Source organism: Elephas maximus, chromosome 1 (assembly GCF_024166365.1).
Source record: "Elephas maximus indicus isolate mEleMax1 chromosome 1, mEleMax1 primary haplotype, whole genome shotgun sequence".
Classification (NCBI taxonomy): domain Eukaryota; kingdom Metazoa; phylum Chordata; class Mammalia; order Proboscidea; family Elephantidae; genus Elephas; species Elephas maximus.
Genome location: NC_064819.1, coordinates 77,437,842 through 77,455,091, shown reverse-complemented (window position 1 = coordinate 77,455,091; position 17,250 = coordinate 77,437,842). Strand labels below are relative to the sequence as shown.

General features: G+C 41.3%; 1 pseudogene; it reads left to right on the top strand.

The window, feature by feature from the left end:
* Positions 1-17,250, top strand: part of LOC126060870 (palmitoyltransferase ZDHHC5-like) — a 110,760-nt pseudogene that overhangs the window by 59,923 nt on the left and 33,587 nt on the right.

The following is a 17,250-nucleotide window of genomic DNA, read 5'->3' as shown; positions in this document are numbered from 1 at the left end:
TGTGGGAATACCTTCAGTGATTGTTCAGCCCTTTTTCAGCATCAAAGAACTCACACTGGAGAGAAGCCCTATGAATGTAATGAATGTGGGAAAGCCTTTGGTAACTACTCAGTTTTTATTCGACATCAAAGAACTCATACTGGAGAGAAACCCTATGAATGTAAGGAATATGGAGAAGCCTTCAGCAGAAGCACGTACTTCACTCAACATCAGAGAAGTCATACAGGAGAAAAACCATATAAATGTAAAGAATGAAAGAAAAGGTTCAGCCAGAGTTCATTCCTTATACAACATATGAGACTTCATACTGGAGAAAAGCCCTTCAAATGTAGTGAATGTGGGGAAGCTTTTAGTGGCCACTCAGGGCATATTCAGCATCATGAACTCACATGGGAGAAAAGCCCTATGAATGTAATGACTGTGGGAAAACTTTCAGTTTCTGTTCAGTGCTTATTCAACATAAGAGAGTTCATACTGGAGAGAAGCCATAACAACGTAATGACTGTGGAAAAGCCTTTAGTGATCAGTCAGCACTTATTCAACATCAGAGAACCCACACTGGAGAGAAACCCTATAAATGTAATGCATGTGGAAAAGCATTCAGTCAGAGTACAAACCTCACAAATCATCAGAAAACTCACACAGGTGAAAAATCCTATAAATGTAATGAATGTGGAAAGCCTTTAATTACTGCTCAGACCTTATTCAACACCAGATCATTCATACTGAAGAGAAACCTTATGAATGCAGTAAATGTGGCAAAGCCTTCAGCCAGAATACAGATCTTACAAAACATCATAAAACTCATACTGAAGAAAAATCCTATAAATGTAATGAATGTGGGAAAGCCTTTAGCCAAAGCACATATCTTACAAAAACACTAGAAAATTCATAGAGGAGAGGAATCAAATCTACATAATGAGTGTTGAAAACCTGTAGAGAAAACTCTTCTGTTCAACATGAAAAACCTCACACTGGAATGAAATCCTCTGAAAGCATTATGAGTTTGGTTAGGTGCGGAAATCCTTCCCAGGAAAACAGAAGGATCACAAAAACCATCAACTACCTAGGATGGTTCTATGTTTCTAGGTTTTAGAAGTCCTGGATTATATTGTCACCTCTGCCACTAACTAGGCCTTTTTATTTTGGGGATAAATCGCTTTACCTCTCTAAGCCTTAAGTTCCTCACATGAGAAATTGGAAGGCCTAATTATTTGAACTTTAGGATCCACATTTATTATATCTACTACTATGCAGGTTTCTATACATGTGGTTTGTAAATTGTGACTTATTTATTCTAAATCAGATATGAATCACAATATGAAGATATGTCATTAAGTATTAAATAAAAATACCAGGAATGCTTTTTATTGCCCCTGCATTGGTTCTCCAAAAGTGTATGTGTCATGAATATTGAAGACAAGAGATTAAATACTAAAAGTTCTATGAATTATTGTAGTAGAAAGGTTGGGCTCTTTTTTTGATTCAATATATGGTATTGGTAAAACCTCAGAATAAAGGAATGACTCAAATTGTAGGTGGATGACCTAGATTCCATCCAAACGGCTGCCTCATGTCCCATATGAAAAGGAACTGGAAAACAAACATGAATTAAGTAGATGAAAGATGAAATTGGAAAGTGCATTTGTCATTTCAACACCTAAACATATAATGGGCATGTGAATGAGAATAAATTTTGAGATTCCGTAGGTCTAGAAAAGTCTATTGTCTGACTTTTTTCTATGGTTACAGGGACAATGGTCTGAAAATATGAAAGGTTATTTCAAAAGTCTATTATTTTAAATTCACTAGGTTGCAGTAGGAAAAAGGCTCTTGAAATGGGACTTATCCTGTGTATAGTTTTGGAGACTAGTTCAGACTTACTGATTCTGGAGTTCATTTTGGTGCCCACAAAGACTGTTCACCCATAAGGTAAATTAAGATGGACTTGCTACACAAGCCTTAGAAAAGCCTGGACTTAAGGCATTGGTGTTTAAGCTTTTCTAAATGTATGTATCCCTCTGAAAAACAAATGAATGCGTGACATATTGACACAATTTTGAGAGCAGTTACAAAATAAATATATATAAAATCAGTGTTTATGTATACTGTACTAATAATAATCAACTTGAAAGTGTAATGGAAAATAGATTTTATTCATAATAACTATATCCGCCCATTGTCGTCAAGTCAATTCTGACTCATAGCTATCCTATCAGACAGAGTAGAACTGCCCCCATAGAGTTTCCAAAGCTGTAAATCTTGATGGAAGCAGACTGCCACATCTTTCTCCCATAGAGTGGCTGGTGGATTGGAACCACTGACCTTTTCGTAACAGCTGATCACTTAACCACTGCACCACCAGGGCTCCTAAATACTATAGAAATATAAAATATTTAGGAATGATACTAATAAGAAGTATGCATGACAAAAATGAAAAAATCATAAAATATTTTTATAGTAACAAAAATTTGATCAGAACACAAGGAATCTGTCACAAACCTGATATGACAAGAGTCAATACTGTGCCATAATCATATTAATTTGTAAATTTAATGCCAAGTGATTCTAAATTTAATATAAAAGAAAAAAATGAGATGATAATAGGCAAATTATTTTCAAAATAATGCTGGGGGACGGGAGATGCAAAACCAGTTGATAGATTAATAAAAAAGAAAAGAAAACCCTGAGTAAGGCACCATAGATAAAAAGAATTTAGCATATGACATTCCAAATCAGGAGTGATTGGATAATTCATTAACAGTTTTCAGACAAATAACTGATCTTTACAGCAAATAACTTTCCCAAATAGATTTAACACTAATTGTAAAAATTAGCTGTAAGAGATGTAAGTAAATATTTGTATGATCTTGAACTGTGGAAGCTTTCTAAATAGTCACACACACACACAAATCCCTATCTATCACTACCAAAAAAGCAGCAGTGGCAGCCTACACTACCAGAAAGAGCCTGGTCTTTGGCTTTAGACGGAGCTGAGAAGACTTTATTTGCAAATTGTCTCTGTCTGTTCTAACCTGGCTGGGGGCCATCTGAAGGACCAAAGCAAGGCACTCATCTTGGCTTCTTCTGTCCCAGGGCTCACACAGGGCTGAGGAGCGACAAGCAATGTCCGAAGGGTGTAACCACTTGAAACCACTTGAGGTTAAAGGGGGCAATTAAGGCATATGATAGGTGCCTAAAGACAGGAAGGAGAAGCCAGGGAGAGAGTTTGTCTTAGATTTTAGACTTGCAAAACATCATGTATACATGGGAATTGAGAAAGCCACAAGAATGTGCAGGAAGACACATGCTCAGAAATTACCTGAAAAGACCCTGTGCTTTCACTTTAGGCTGATCCCTGGGCTCAGTGCAAGCCTGGCTAAATGTTGAAGGAGGGCCCCAGCACAGACCCAATTTGCAAAGATTGGGAGAGGGTCTTTATCGTTTATTTGTTTTTATCTATTAATTTATTTTGTTCCCTGGCTTTCAAGGAAATCTCTCAGAACATTAGCTGACCATAGCTAAGGAACAGAGAATTCATTGAGAACTCTACGTAAGTCCAGTAAATCAGTCTGAAAATTTGTTAGGGGAAGTGTTATGGGTTGAATAACACCCATAACGCCCCAAATATGTGTTGTAAATCCTATCCCTTATACTTGTGGATACAGTCCCCTTTGGGAATAGGGTTTTCTTTGTTATGTTAATAAGACCATATCAGTGTAGGTGTGTCTTAAACTTAATCACTTTTGAGATACAAAAAGCAGATTGGGCACAGAAGCAAGCAAGCATGAATGGGGGAAAGATAGATGCTATGTGGAGATCTCCCAGGAACTGAGGTATGCAGGGCTAGAGAAGAAGAAACAAGAACTTTCTCTCAGAACAGGCAGAGAACCCTCCCCTTGGGGTAATGCCCTGAATTCAGACTTCTAGTCTCCTAAACTGTGAGAAAATAAATTTCTGTTTGTTAAAGCAGAAATACCCACTTATGGTATTTCTGTTACAGCAGCACTAGGTAATTAACACAAAATTTCATATTGAGAAGTGGGGAATATTGCTTTAACAAATACCTAAAATATGGAAGTGGTTTTGGAATTGGGTAATGAGTAGACTATGGAGGAATTTTGATGAGCTTCATAGTAAGGCCCTCGTTTGTCTTGAAGAGGCTATTGGTGGAATTATTAATATTAAACTTGATTCTGAAGAGGATTCAGGAAGAATTGAGAGCTGTGATAAAAACTTCTACTGTAGTGAACAGAACGTTACCAGAAATGTGGACATCAGATGCACTTCTGTTGAGGCTTTAAAAAAAAAAAATTTTTTTTTAGGAGGAAATTATGAACATGTCATTGGACATTGGAGGAAAAGTGATGTTTTTTATGCATTGACAACTTGTCTGAATTATGTTTGAATATTTTGTGGAAGGTAGAACTTTTAAGTGAGTAACTTGGATGTTTGGCTGAGGAGATTTCCAAGTGAAATCTTGAAGGGGCCATGTTATTTCTTCTTGCCGTTAATGGTTAAATGCAAGTGGAAACAAATGGACTTAAAAATGAACTGTGAGTAAAAATAAAATTTCAAACAAGAGCTGTAAATGCACAGATAGCAGAAGACAAATTAGATATCAAGGGCCTCATAAAAATTAAATACGTATGCTTTGTCAAGAGAGTAAAAAGACAACCTACAGATTGGGATAAAATCTTCATGAATGATGTATCTGATAAGGGTCTAGCGTATAAAATATATAGAAAACTTCAACAACACAACAACAAAAAGACAAAAGTCAATTTAAAAACAGGCAAAGGATGTGAACAGACACTTCACCAAAGAGGACATTCAAGTGGCCAACAAACATAAAAAGATATTTATGATCACTAGTTACTCCAAGCTCAAAACCTGATGTCATGGAGTCAATTCCAACTCATAGCAAACCCCACAGAAGACGGTGCAACTGCCCCACAGGGTTTCCAGGGGATGGCTGGTGGATTCAAACTGCTGACATTTTGGTTAACAGCTGAGCTCTTAACTACTGCACTACCAGGGCTCCCACTTTAGAGAGATATAAATCAAAACTATAATGAAATATCTCACACCTGCTAAAATGGCATTGATCAAAAAAAATCAGAAAACAACAAACGCTGGTGAGAATGGGGGGAGATTGGAACACTGCTGGAGGGAATGTAAAATGGTACAACCACTACGGAAAACAGTATGGCTCTTCTACAAAAAGTAGAAATAGAACTACCTTATGATTCAGCAATCCCACTCCTAGGTATATACCCTAGAGAGCTAACACAAGTGACACAAACAGACATATGCACACCTATGTCCATTGCAGCACTATTCACAATAGCAAAAAGATGGAAACAACCTAAGTGTCCATAAATGGTTGAATGGATAAACAAAATGTGGCACATATATACAATGGAATACTATGAAGCCATAAAGAATAATGATGAGTTCTCAAAACATCTTGTAACATGGATAAATCTGGAAGACATCATACTGAGTGAAATGTCAATCACAAAAGGAAAAGTACTGTATGATCTCACTTTTATAAAAAGAAAAGAATAGGTATTCATACAGAAATCAATGTTTGTTGGTGGTTACCAGGTATGGAATACAGGGAGGGAGGAGAATCACTTTCTCGATAGTAAAAAAAAAAAAAGATAGTAGATCCGTGTTATTTTTGGTGACGGGAAAGGTAGCACTGAAGGTGGGTGAAGTGTGCAGAACTTTACCAAGGTAAATGAGGTAACTAAAAACTATACAAGAATGAGGGACTTTTTTGGAAATGTTATAGCGTAAGTAATTTTGCAAAAACCAAAAAACACGTGTGTGGTTACATATGTAGGTACGTATGCATATATGTGTATAGGTACGTATATGTGTTTATATACATGTGCAAGTATAGGTGTGTCTATATGCATAGTACATGCATGTATGTGGGTGCTGCATATATATTCATACATAAAATAAAGCAAGGAGCCCTGCTGGCACAGTGGTTAAGCACTCAGCTGCTAACCTAAAGGTCAGTGGTTCAAACCCACGGACCACTCTGTGGAAGAAAAATGTGGCAGTCTGCTTTCATGAAGATTACAGCCTTGGAGACCTTATGGGTAGTTCTACTCTGTTCTATAGGGTCACTATGAGTCTGAATCAACTCAATTGCAATGGTTTTTTGTGTGTGTGTGTGTGTGTGTTATATGATAAAGCATGTAGAGAGCACAAGTATGGATTTACTGGGTTTGAAGGCTTAAGACCATAGTCTCATGGACCAACTTGGACAATTGGCATAATATAGTTTATAAAGTTTATGTTCTACATCCTAGTTTGGTGAGTAGCATCTAGGGTCTTAAAAGCTTGAAGGTGGCCATCTAAGATACAACTATTGGTCTCCATTCATCTGGAGCAAAAGTGAAAGAAGGAAACCAAAGACTAAAAAATGAAACTTGTCTCCAGGACTAATAGACTACAGGAAACACTGCCTCATCTACCCTGAGACCAGAAAAACTAGATGGTGCCTGGTTACCGGTATTTGACTGTTCTGACTAGGGACACAATAGATGGACCCTGATAGAATAGGGGGGAAATGTAGTACTAAACTTGTTATTATTATTTTTTATTTTGCTGTTGTTGAGAATATACCCAGCAAAACATGCAGTAATTCGACTGTTTCTACACGCACAATTCAGTGACATTGATTACATTCTTTGACAAAACTCAAATTTTCAAAAAGTCCAGGATTACCGGACTTGTTGAGACTAGAGGAACCCCTGAGACTATTGCCCTGAGATACCCTTTAAACTTTGAACTGAAACTACTCCCAGAGGTCTCTTTCAGCTAAATAACAAAGTGGCTCATAAAATAAACAGTATTACCTGTGAATACTGTGCTTTAAAAGATTATCTGTATGAGATCAAACGGTCAATATTTACCATAAAGAAAAGACAAGAAGGTAATGAGGGCATGGAAACTAGATTAATGGAAACAAAATAAATAGAAATAATGAGGATTTTGGCACATTGTGAAAAATGTAACAATGTCACTGATCAATTTGTATAGAAATTGCTAAACGGGAACATAAGTTGCTGTGTAAAATTTCACTGAAAGCGCGATAAAATATTACTTTAAAAAATTAACTGTGCAAAATGAAACCAGAACTTAAAGATTTGGAAAATTCTATTGTACAAACTAAGGAAATGTGTTCTTGAAAAATTTTCACAAAGTATGTGGCTACTAAACCTTTTCTAAAAGAGGTTAAGCCCGTGACTGATGGATCTAATCAGTCACCATAGTAGAAATCCCATCCACTCAGACTGAAAGGGACTAAACAGCACAAAATGAAGGAAAACTGCCTTCAGTGATGGCGGCGGTAACCAGCACCGCACTAGGGGTGAGGCACCATGACCCAGTTCAACTCTGCATTCAAAAAGCCCAAGATTGAAGAAGAAAGATAAGAGACGTTATATAACCTGGAAAAAGGCACATCTCTGGACCTTTCTTTTTATCCCAGTAACCTTTTTAAGTATCATTGAGTGGAATTGATTTCTTCAACTTATTCTACCTGTTGTAACTTCCACTAAGAAAATGACTGCGGCTGAGACAGGGACATACTTGATTATCCATGACCCTGAGCAAACAACTGTATTAGTCATGATAACTACCCTATTTCTTCCTCTTACTTCTTTCTCTGGTAGCCCAAATTATGGGTGTGTTTAACTTTGGTCTCATGTATGTCCTCAACCACATAGAGGAACTCTCAGGGCCTGCACAGATGTCACAATGGCAGTGATGTTGTGGTTAGCTTATTCTTCATCCATGTAGCTGGGCTCACAGGGTTTTACATGGTGCTGGAGGATAGGGGGTGCCCAACTCATGAATAGGTTACAGGACATTTCCAAGGAGATGTGATCCCCTTCACTAATGGCTGCTGTAACAATGTCAGGCAGGTACTGTGCAGTTCCCTAGCACCCAGGTATTCAGGAGACCAAAGGAAGAAAAGACAATTGTAATCTGACCTCACTTCCTTTGATCAGAAGTAACAGATGGACAGATAACTCTGAAGATTATGGACAGCAGTATCCAAGGAAATCTGAGGAAAACTAAGTCTAAGGGGAAAGAGGAGAAATCAGAGAACCGGTCCACAGATGTTGAATCTCCAATTCCTTCTAAGCCAGACCTGAGCCACTACACAGGGCTATGAACACACCTCAGCCTGTCTACTACTGAAGATAGCAGCCTCTTGGGTAAGGGAAGCTACCTTACACCTACCATGTACAAGTATCAGCCAGGCTACACTAACAGCAGTGTATCAGCTGCCATACCTCATTTCTCCAGCACCAAGTTGAGTTGTGGGGACAGCTTGAAGGAGCTAACCTCAACTGCAGAGAGCAGCTGCCATCCCATCTACTACTCAAGAGCCCAGCTTTGAGCCAGCTTCAGTTCTCCTAACTTTGGCAAAAATTCACTTTGTTACACTACCCAGTGGCTCAAGCTCCTCCAGCCCCAAGTCAGCCCAGGACACAGTGTTTGAGCTGGGTTAGGTGCAGTCCATTCATTCAGATAATACAACCTCCACCTCCTATAACTCCTATAACAGCCTGGCCAACCAGACAGAAAGTGAAGATCTATCTTGTGAGAGCCTACTTACTTCTTCAGATAGCCCTGATTTCCAGTCAGAGCAGGCAGGGTCTGAGCCAGACCTGCCTTTATGCTACACCTCTGCCTGTCAGCCTGGCTTGCTGTCTTGGAATGGACTGGTAATATGAAACCTGCCTCCAAAAATGGAGGGTGCTGAGAGACCGAAGAAAGAGGTGGGCAACTCCAGGGAAGCAGCAAAAGAGTTTATTAGGGAGAATTACATACAAGGTAGGTCCTGGGTGGCAGAAGGACCAAGCAGATCTTCACATCCTGCAGTGGGAAGGCAGGGGTTTTATAGTGGTGGTGAAGAATAATGGCTACATGCTACCGATGCCTCTGGACTTACATAAACCTGCTACAGCAAGAATTATATAAAAATGACTTAGAAAATGGCAGTGACCTAGTGGAAAGCATGAGGGTGCCTGTGTTCAGCCTTGCAAAGCCTGTTTCCGTTTCATTGTACTCCTCGAGGCTGGCTCTTACAATCTGGCACATTCCTGCTCTTCCTCAAGGTCCCTGAGGGCCCCAAGTGGAGGTGTTATACCTTTTCAGGCAGGCATAGACAGTACTGCTGTAGCTGGAGGCACAGACTGCCCTGGCAGTATAGACAAACACAGCAGAAAAACCCCATACCCAGGAAAAGATCAAGACCCAGCAAAAACTTCACCAGTCAGAAGGGAAAGAGGAAAACCAGGCAGCCACAGCAGACCAGCCATCAGTTGTGTCCAAGGCATCTATCTGTTTCTTCATATGGCCTAACAAATCAGTTATGTTCTGATGGTAGTCTGGTATATAGGTACAACATTCAGTTTTTACTATGGCACGTGTCCCACATTGAGCAGCTGTTAAAATGCCTGGAGCCATTTGCTTCCTAAGGACTACCTTCCTCATTTAGGTGGTTTCAGCAGTTAATAGTTGCACGCTTTCTCTGCCTTCATTCAAGACCCGTGTAGTAAAATTAGATAGAGCTTTTATTTGTCCCGTTATTTCTAAGGAGCCAACAGGGGAAACAAAAACAGTTAAAAGGAAATTACACCAGTGGAAAAGACTATGCTTGGTCCACCTGGATTTTACTATGGGGTAATTGAGAGGTTTTGGTAGAGTTTTTCTAACAGTTACTGTAGCATAAGGTAACCCCAAAGTGCAGCCCCCTATCCAATTGTATTGTAACCAGGGCCACAAATAGTGTCTACACAGCCATCAAGTGCCATTAGGAGCAAGGTACACTCCTGCAGTCCTGTTGGGGTTTTTATACTGCAACCATTCAGTGGTATTAGGTGTTATCACCCATTGGCAGTGGGATGCAGAAATCTAGCCCATTCTGCTGAAGGAGTAATTAAAAGGAGATGGGGGAACCCATGGAGTTTTATTTGGTTCAAAACAGACAGAAGTGGGTTTTCCTAACACACTCTGCTTAGGTACCAACCAACCTAATCCATCCCAGACATGGTAAACACCCTGTCGTGACTACAACTGAGAGGTGTTGAGGTCTCTTACGAAGATGCGATGTCGTGACAGTCTGAGTCCAGGAAAACGTGATGTTGTCCCCTCCTCTTGTTATACTGCAATTAGTTAAAGAGGCTTTAATGCCCCCATGTCTCCCACAGAGCTCTAGTGGTGCAGTGGTTAAGAGCTCGGCTGCTAACCAAAAGGTTGGCAGTTTGAATCCACCAGCCACTCATTGGAAACCCTATGGGGCAGTTCTACTTTGTCCCATAGGGTCTCTATGAGTCAGAATCAACTCGATGGCAACAGGTTTGAGTTTTTATTTATTCATTTTTAGTTTTTTTAATGTCTACCACAGCTGCCCAGTCAGCTCTGGCCAGGGGCTCCACACTCCAACACATGCCATTGGCACTTGAGAAGGGGAATTGTCCACAGACCTAGTGGTGCTTTTGTTATGGACTATGGCAAAGTTTTGAGTCCACTCTAGGAAGATGTTGGCAGCCCTGAAGGGAAGAAAGCAGAGTAGGCCATACCTATGGTCGGGAACGCAGGTTTTTAGTAGGTTCCAAGAGGGGTAAATCTTCCCCTTCTATTAGGATCATATTAGTGGCTTCCCCTCGGGTGGAGAGAACAGCTGCTGCTTTAGGCATTTTTCCTGGCTAAGTGTACCATATGTGCTGCCCTGGGGAGGTCACTTGAGGCGTTGTGCGTTAAGTCACTCATTTTGCTGTATGCCAGAAAAGGAGACCCACTTCCGTCCCTCGTAGCATTGCCATCATTCCTTTCCATGTAAAGCGTGACTGTTGAGGCCCTCTATGCAGTAGGATGATGGGCTCCTACATTAGGCTGATCAGTTTCTCCACCTCTGGTATGATAACCCACAACAAACACCAATAGATAGTTCCACTTCCTGGCACCAGATCCTGAGGTGTCTGGAGGACCATACTGTTCTGTTCTGGTAACAATCTTGGTGGATATGCTTTCTGAGCCTGTGAGATCACTTGTATCCTTTTTGGAGGGTTAGTTGGGGCTCCTTGTCTGGCATATAGGGCTAAAGCCCCAGTGGGAGCCAAATGTATCAACCTTAAAGCCTCAGGCAGCACTTTCGTCTACACTGCCAGGGAAGCCTTGCCAGTAAGGGTTCGTTTTGTTGTTTTAGGACACTGTACTTCCTTTCCACCGGACCCATGGCCTGGGGATTGTAGGGCAGGTGGTAATGCTGTTATACCTAACACTTTCACTTGTGCAACCAACATCTTCGCCTTCTCAAAAGCTTGCTGCTGTTCATTAATCCAGTCTCAGGAGGCACCGTTTTTTACCAGTGAATAGAGTTGTCTCAAGCACTGGGCAAAGTGGGGAATAAATACTTCCGATACCCCAAAAGACCCACAAAGGACTGCACTTCTTTTAGTGTCCTGGGGGGGGTGATCTTGTATCTTACCGACTATGGCTTCAGGCAACATACAGGTCTTGCCTGAGCAGAAAAGATCTGGGAATTTTACTGACATTCCCAGCCCCTGCACCTTTTGGGGATTCACAGCCCATCCTCTTCCCTGTAGGTGGAAGATTAGGGCATCTAGACACTCCGGTAACAGAGAAACATCTTCAGCAGTTAACATGCTGTCATCAATGTAATGAAACCAACGGACAAGAGTGAGGAAGGGGAAAAGAGTCAGATCCCTAGCAATCACACTATGGCAAATGGTGGAACTATGTAGATACCCTTGCGGTAGCACCTGAAACGTCCATTACTGTCCCTCATGAGTGAAGGCAAACTGGTACTGAGCAGACGGGGCTAGAGGGATGCTAAGGAATGCATTAAAAATAAATAAATAAACAAACCAAACCTATTGCCATCGAGTTGATTCTGACTCATAGTGACACTACAAGACAGAGTAGAACTGCCCCATAGGGTTTCCAATAAGCAGTTGGCAGATTCGAACTGCCAACTTTTTGTTAGTAGCCATAGCTCTTAACCACTGTGCCAATGAGGCCCAACACAGCATGATACGTGTCTAGGTCTCTACTAAGGGTTTCCAACAAGGAAGTTATGTTTGGGACTGCAGCATACATAGGAGGGGTCACCTTGTTAAGCTCTCTATAATCCAGGTTCATACACCAGGACCCATCTGGTTTCTTCACAGGCCATACAGGGCTATTAAAAGCACTGTAAGATTCTTGAAGGATACCTACCATTTTAAATTCCAAAATGGTTTCACTGATTTTCTAATATCCTCTGCACAACAAATATTGTCTGGTATCTACCACTCTTTGTGGTGGGGACAGGATCACTAGTTTCAATGCTGGGTTCCAGCTCAAGACTACTTTTACCACCCTCACACTCAGTTGAAATTCTCTCACAGATGTGGTCAAATCGGTTCCATAAGGACATCCAACCTTAGAATGTATTCCAGTACTGGGAAGACCTGGTGGCATAGTGGGTAAGAGCTATGGTTCCTAACCAAAAGGTCGGCACTTCCTATCCACCAGGCGCTCCTTGGAAACTCTATGGGGCAGTTCTACTCTGTCCTGTAAGGTCACTACGAGTCGGAATCTACTTGACAGCAACGGGTTTTTTGTTTGTTTTGGTTTACGGTTTAGGGGAAGTACGTCCTATTTGTAGGGTCAGGAATACCTGACATACATGGATGGACTTTCCACCGTACCTGTCAATTGCCAGGGAGAGTCCTCAAAATCGTTCAGGAATTCCAATGAGAAGGGTATATTCTGCCTTTGTAAAAAAAAAAAAAAAAAAAAAAATTTTTTTTTTTTTTTATCAACCAAAGCTTGCACCCACTGCTTGTTTGTTCTGGACCAATGTATTTTGACCTCTACAAGGAGCTTCCAGTCCCCTGGCAGGGCTTTGATCTTTGGGTGACCTCGGCCCCACCCCTAGTCCCTAGGGATTGGTAGGGTCCACCCTGTGACTAGGGGCACTTCATTGAAGGGGGCAATAGGACCCAGAGGGCAGTATTGGTGCTCCAGCTTCAGATTCTTCCAGAGGTTGACCAAAACTGCATTTGGTTGTTTATCTATCTTGTCTACTGCTGTCCTGGCAGCCATTAAATCCACCCACATCTGCTTTCAAGTTACTTTCAATGGGTCCTTGGACGTTATCTTACAGGGTTTTCAGCCTTTCTTTTCTCTCTTCCCATGGCTTGCATCCCTTTCTGTTTAGCCCTCTCAGTTTCACCCAAGTCAGCTATGGCTTGTCCCACCTAGTAGGCTGTCTGGCCCACTAAAGAACTAATTATAAGCACCAGCTTGCCACACTAGGAGGGCGGGCCACTGTAGCATCTCTGCTTTCATTCCTGCAGTAAAGAGTTCATTGCCTAGTCCCCAGGAGTGCTCAATATAAATGGTGTGGCACATTCCTAGCTCCCATATTGGTTCCTGTAACTGCTCTATGGAAGACCACTTCCCAACCATACTGGGAAGATCCCCATCATTTGGCCATTCCCTTCTACAACACAAGATGATCCAATCTGTGTTGTGAACTGTGTTGCGAACTGTGTGTAAATACTGCTGGAGGGTGGGGTGGGTGGTTATACTATGTACTCTTTTTTTTCTGCCTTGGCTCCATTGAAAGAGACATCATCTTCCCCACAGATGTAATAACCAAGTTGCAGTGGTTTCCTTTCCTTTATGTTGGAATTTCCCACACAATTCAATCAACTCAGTGGGGGGTATATTCCCACATTGTCATAGAACTGGCAGGCAGAGTTTCTTGTGTATGGTCATCAGGTTCATGGATAGCTTTCATTTTATGGTTGATGAGTGGACATGCCAGAAGGCACCGCTCTGCAAAGCCAGGCTCATCCTCTACTATCACCTCCACAACTGGGTAGCTCTCGCAAGGATTCCACATTTTTGTGTCCCAGTGACCTTTCATCAACATTGCCCTGATCTTTGCCTTTGGCACTTTCCTTTCCCCCATCTTTACAAATCTGCAGGTGAGTGTTTCTAGTTGCTCATCCTGTTCACAGATGTGGCTGCTCAATATATCAGTCATGGCCACACATCCCTTTCCAACTGTAACTCTTTCGGCAAAGCTGTTACGTGTGCTTCAGTGGCTAGCTGAGCATCGTTGGCCAGCTGAACAGCCCAGAGCAAAGCTGCTACTGCTTTCCTAGCTTACTTTCCACAAGTCTGAAGTTATGTGTCTTCTCACAACCAAGCTATGCCACTTGGCATTTTTGAGGCATCCCTGTACTCATACAGTGGTCCACACACATCAGTATACAGGCCAAAACTCTCCACATGGAGGTTGCTGGCCACCACAGGGCTTCCTCCGCAGAGGCCTCACTCCCACTTATCATTTCCTCAGTCTCTTGGTTGGCTTGCCAATTGTCGGAGCATGCATCAGTAATGTGAAACTTGCCTCCAAAAATGGAGGATGCTGAAAGACTGAAGAAAGAGGTGGACAAATCTAGGGTGGCAGCAAAGAAGTTTATTAGGGAGACTTACATATGGGGCAGGTCCTGGGTGGCAGCAGGACCAAACAGAACCTCCGCGCCCTGCACTAGGAGAGCAGAAGTTTTGTAGTGGTGGTGAACAATAGTAGCTACATGCCAGGGATGCCTCTAGACTTACATAAGGCTGCCTCAGCAAAAATCACTTAAGACTGACTTAGCAAATGGCACTGAACTAGTGGAAAGTGTAAGGGCAGCTGTGTTTAGCTTCACAAAGTCTGTTGCCCCTTCACTGGCTTACCAATGGAAAGTTGAGAGGTACCCACATTTGGTCCCAACTGGCCCATCAAACTGACAGTCTTCACCAGTTCAGTACAAAAATCTGTATACCACATTGTAGCCACCCTCCAAGAACAAGAGAAGGTGCTCCACCTGTTACTCCACTCCTAGACTGCAAGGAAGAATCAGGCTCCCTTCCTTTCCTGGTCATTTTTTAAATCATTTATTCCAAGAGGATGAGAAAATTTTTAAATAATGAAGTGTGTTTGGAGGGTCAGAGAGTTATGACCTTTGAGACTGGGTTAACAACCCTCCTTCCATCTTTTGAGACCTTCCCTTTCTTAACCACAGGACCAGACTCAATGGTCTTTTGTGCAATTGTTTGCTTTGGAGGAAACCAGATTATTTTTCAACTAGAAATGTTTTTTATTGTTGTTATGGATTTTATTCTTTTCCTCCTCTGCATTACCAGGTCTGTTTCTCTGTCTGTATAATAAACATCAAAGATGGGAAAATAAGGGAAGAATATGGGATATGCATAATGGGGGTCCTTTTTTACTCTTAGTAGTCATACACCAAAAAAAAAAAAACAAACCCAGTGCCATCGAGTCCATTCCAACTCACAGCGACCCTATAGGACAGAGTAGAACTGCCTGATAGAGTTTCCAAGAAGCGGCTGGCAGACTCAAACTGCTGAACCTTTCGTTAGCAGCCATAGCCCTTAACCACTACACCACCAGGGTTTCCTACTCATACCAGCAGGAAAAGAGGGGACACACTGAAATCTTCCTTTTCTCAGTAGTTTTTTTACCTAGAAAACTGAAGAGAGTAAATTGAAACTGTAACATAAACAATGAGAAGATTTAGTAAATTTTCAGGATACAAAATTAAACCCAAAAAGCAATATACTTCATTTATAACTATAATGAAGAGGAAAATTTACAATAACAAAAACAAAAAATAAAGGACCTAATAAACGTAACAGAAGTGTGCCAAATCAACATGAGCAAAACTGTCAAATCTTCCTGAAAGCTACAAAACATGCCTACAAAAGATGCCTTCATGTTGGTCCCAACTCACAGTGCACTGTGTGCAACAGAATGGAACACTGCCCTGTCCTGTGCCATGTTCACAATCATTGCTATATTTGAGCCCATTATTGCAGCCCCTGTGTCAATTCATCTCATTGAGATCTTCCTCTTTTTCACTGACCCTCTACTTTACAAGCATGATGTTCTCCTCCAGGGACTGATCTTTTCTGATAACATGTTCAAAGTAAGTGAGATGAAGTCTTGCCATTCTCGGTTTTAAGGAGCACTCTGGCTATACTTCTTCCAAGACACGTTTGTTTGTTCTCCTGAAAGTCCATAGTATATTCAGTATTTTTTACTGACACCATAATTCAAATGCATCAATTTTTCTTTGGTTTTCCTTATTCATTGTCAAGCTTTCACATGCATAGGAGGTGACTGAAAATACCATATGTCTTAGTCATCTAGTACTGTTATAACAGAAATATCAAAAGTGGATGGTTTCAACAAAGAGAAATTTATTCTCTCATAGTCCCGTAGGTTAGAAGTCTGAATTCAGGGTGCTGGCTCCAGGGGAAGACTTTCTCTCTCTGTCGGCTCTGGAGGAAGGTCCTTGTCATCCATCTTACCTTGGTCTGGGAGCACCTCAGCACAAGAACCTCAAGTCCAAAGGACGTGCTCTGCTCCCGGCACTGCTTTCTTGGTGGTATGAGGTCCTCAACTCTCCGCTGGCTTCCCATTCTTTTTATCTTTTAGGAATAAAAGGTGGTGTAGACCATGCCCCAGGGAAACTCCCTTTACATTGGATCAGGGAGGTGACCTGAGTAAGGGTGGTGTTACAATCACACCCTAATCCTCTCAACATAAAATTACAATCACAAAATGGAGAAAAGCCACATAATACTGGGAACCGGGGCCTAACCAAGCTGATACACACATTTTTGGGGGGACGTAATTCAGTCCATGACACCATGTCTTGGGCCAGGCACATCTTAGTCCTCAGACTGACATCTTTGCTTTTGAACACTTTCGAGAGTTTATTTTTGCAGGAGATTTGCCCAGTGCAATGTGTCGTTTGATTTCTTGACTGCTACTTTCATGGGCATTGATTGTGGATCCAAGTAAAATGAAATCTTTGACAACTTCGATATTTTCTCTGTTTATCATGATGTTGCTTATTGGTCCAGTTGTGAGGATTTTTGTTTTCTTTATGATGAGGTGTAATTCATACAGATCGTCATACTTTGATCCATACTTTGATTTTCATCAGTAAGTGCTTCAAGTCCTCTTTGCCTTCAGGAAGCAAGATTGTATAATCTGCATATCGTAGGTTCTTAATGAGTCTTCCTCCAATCCTGATGCCCCATTCTTCTTCAAATAGTCTAGCTTCTCGTATTATTTACTCAGCGTACAGATTGAATAAGTATGGTGAAAAGATACAA